Source organism: Girardinichthys multiradiatus, chromosome 15 (assembly GCF_021462225.1).
Source record: "Girardinichthys multiradiatus isolate DD_20200921_A chromosome 15, DD_fGirMul_XY1, whole genome shotgun sequence".
NCBI lineage: Eukaryota > Metazoa > Chordata > Actinopteri > Cyprinodontiformes > Goodeidae > Girardinichthys > Girardinichthys multiradiatus.
Window position 1 is genome coordinate 1,744,941 of NC_061808.1, and position 3,185 is coordinate 1,748,125.

General features: G+C 42.6%; 1 long non-coding RNA gene across 1 annotated transcript; it reads right to left on the reverse strand.

The window, feature by feature from the left end:
* Positions 1-263: 263 nt before the first annotated feature.
* Positions 264-1,851, reverse strand: LOC124881711. Its single transcript, XR_007041718.1, has 3 exons — positions 1,611-1,851; positions 456-490; positions 264-385 (listed from the first exon to the last, which is right to left on the reverse strand). It is a non-coding gene; the product is annotated as an uncharacterized LOC124881711 (long non-coding RNA).
* Positions 1,852-3,185: the final 1,334 nt, after the last annotated feature.

Sequence of the window (3,185 nt, forward strand, 5' to 3'; positions counted from 1 at the left end):
ACCAAAGGAGGGAGCCGCCCCGCAAACACAATGCAGGCGCTGTGCAGAGTGCAGAACATGACAGGAGATGAGATCAGGAAGCAGGAAGAAGAGCATTATAAAAAAGGGCTTTTTGTTTCTGAAGGCGGTTCTGTGTGGAAAGAAGCAAAGGACCGACCCACATCTTACACAGAATGATTAGAAGGCATTTAATTGCTAATAATGATCTTAAACAGCCTGTGTTCCTGTAACAGTTTAGAAATGACAGAAACATCAAAGGCATGTCACTTCCTTCTCCTCAGCAACAACAACCCTTTGTTCCTCTGCAGGTTCTGTGACGGTTTCAAGCTGCCAGCATGTTGGACTCCTTTACTCATGGAGGTGATCAAAGGAACCGGACACAGAACTGGAAGAGCATTAGGTGACATGTTTTAATCATCTAAACAAGGTTCTGGCTCGGCAAGGGTAAAACATACCTGAACACCTGAACATGTGGAGGAACATAATCCATCTGAGAAGGAAGCAGAAAAAAAAAACCTTTAAATGTTTTCTAATATTTAAATTTTTATCATCTTTTAATTCCTGTTTTTAATGTAAAAACAGTTAAAGAGAAAAATGCTTTAAAGATTACAAGATAAAGAAACTTCAGGTGATATTTCTCAAAAGAATTTTTATATTCAAATTGTCCATTTACCATAAATAGTTCAAACAGATCTTATTTGTGTCCAGCTATGAATCAGAACATCTTATTTTGACAGAACTGGACTCAGGACAGCATCGGGTCCAAACGTAGCACCATCCAGTGCAAACAGAAACATTTACTGCAACCCAATGTTGATGGGGGGATCAGTCCTGGTTCTGACCGGTTAGGCTAGGATTCTTGTGGTTCTGGATCTTTTGTGTCTGAGCCTGTGTGTCAGAACTATAGCGCCTCCAGCTGCCAGAACGTACTAAATATTAGAATTTCAGAAAGAAGAACTTACTACTTTGGATCTTTTGTTTTCAAAATAAAGATAAAGGTCCGCTTTTGGTTCTGTCCTCAGAAATCCTTCAGTAAAAGTAAATCTGAGGCTTTTATGCAGCTTTGCTGAAAACCTGAATTAACTTCCACATTTTCTATATGTTCTAAAACTGAAAGAAAACCAGATTAAAAAGTTTAAACATGTTTAAAGATCTGAGGTTTAACATCAGTTACAGCTGCAGACCTAACAGACGAGATGGTAACTGTGGTCCATTACCTCTGGTTCCTAGGAACCACCCTATCAGGAAAAGGGCAGCTAACATCTCTGCAGACCCCACACATCCAGGACACAAACTGTTTAGATTTTCACCTTCAGGCCGTTCTCTCTGTGAGAACAATAAATTTACACATTTTTGACTCATTTTTGTTTTCTAAAATTAGTTTTTAATGCTGGAATAAATCAGAACCAGAGTCACTGTGGTTTCATCCACCAGAGGTTCGGTTAAAACACCTGTAGAACCAGAACCAGAACAGTTCAGAACCACATCAGTTAGCATTCCCAAGTAAAGGAGCAGCTGCTATGAATCAGAAAAAGGCAGACCCAAAATTCAGCCAGACACAGTACTGAAAGTTTAAAAGGTTTATTGCAGGGATCAGAAAAGTCACAAACCTGCTTTTGTCTTGAGTAGAACTTGAAACCCAGAGAGGGAAACCTCAGTGGGCGGCAGGTGGTGATCTCCACAGCACAAGTAAGAAGTGACTCCAGGCTGAATAATCCGAGGGCTAGGCTGGCTCAATAATCCAAAGGCAGAAACAGGGACAACGATTGGAACAAGAGGCGTCAGGCAAGGGGCAGGCAGAGGCATAAACCAGATGCAGGAAACAAGGTCGACAACCAGAATCCAAATAGTCTGACAGGGAGCAGACAGAGGCATAAATCCAAAAAGCAAGGTCAAGAACAATGATCAGACAGGAAGGAACGCTGGATATCTACTCACACGATGGCTTTCAAAAATCTGGCACCGTCTGCTTGTCAGAGTCAGTATATATCAGGGAAGACACAGGTGCTTGGCATGACATAGATTGCAGTACACTGCAGCAGCCACCAGGTGCATCTAATCTGCTGATTGCAGCCAGGGAGACGGTAGAGCAGATGTGCCAGAATCATAACAGCAACCCAACGAAATAAAACTGATGGATATTCTCTCTGGTCTGTTGTAGCTTCGATAAACCTTAAAACCCCCAAAACTTCCAGGGATCCAAAGTGGAAAAGCAGATTAATCTGGAAAATCCAGGAAATCTCCGAGTTTGAGGACTGAGCTTCAGTCTGTTCCCTGATCTCAGAACCTAAATTAAACCTTCTAGAGAGGTTGAAGAGTTTCCTGCAAGCTGCTGATTCAGCACATTTTTTCAGCCTGACAACCACCAGAAAATTACAGGCTTTTCCATAGCTGAAGATGTAAAGACTGAGCACATAAAACGCATCACTGATTTTAACTCCATGATGTAATTTCAGGTTCTGATCTCTTACCTGTCGGCTGATTTCCCACATGATGACTGAGGAAACTCTCAGGGAGTTTTTTGGAGCAAATATAAAAACACAAAAGTTATTTTAAGACCAACTAAATTTATTTTAGGTGCATATTTAATGATTTATGTTTCCTCACCTGACATGATGCCATAACCATTAGATCATCCTTGGTTTGCAGAGGTTGAAATGTTGCTTTGCAGGATTATTTCCAAACAATATCTAAATAATCTCTACATAATAATCACAACAACCCAGATCCACTATAGCGCTAATAAGTGAAGTTTAAACTTTTCCGACTGCTGGAAGGCGTGGTTAGGCGTATTCGTCACTTCCTGTTTTCGCTGCTGCATTCGGTGGATTGTTTGTAGTGGTAAGGGGTCGCTAGCTTAGCGTTAGCTCCACCATGGCTACCCGTTCTGCTTTTTCTCTCTCTGAGTCTCCTCCTCTCTCCTGCTCTCTGTGTCAGATGTTCAGTTACTCCTCTGCCTCCTTTAGTGATAATGGGACGTGTAATAAATGTAGCATTTTTGTAGTTTTGGAGGCGAGGGTGTCGGAATTGAAGGCCCGGCTCTGTTGAAAATCCAGCAGATAGCCGAGGCCCCTTAGCCAGCGCGGAGCCACCGAGGGTAGCTCCCCGTAGCAGTCCTCCAGCAGAGCCCGCGCAGCCGGGGCCTCAGGCCGGTTGGGTGACGGTACGTAGAAACCATAGTCCTA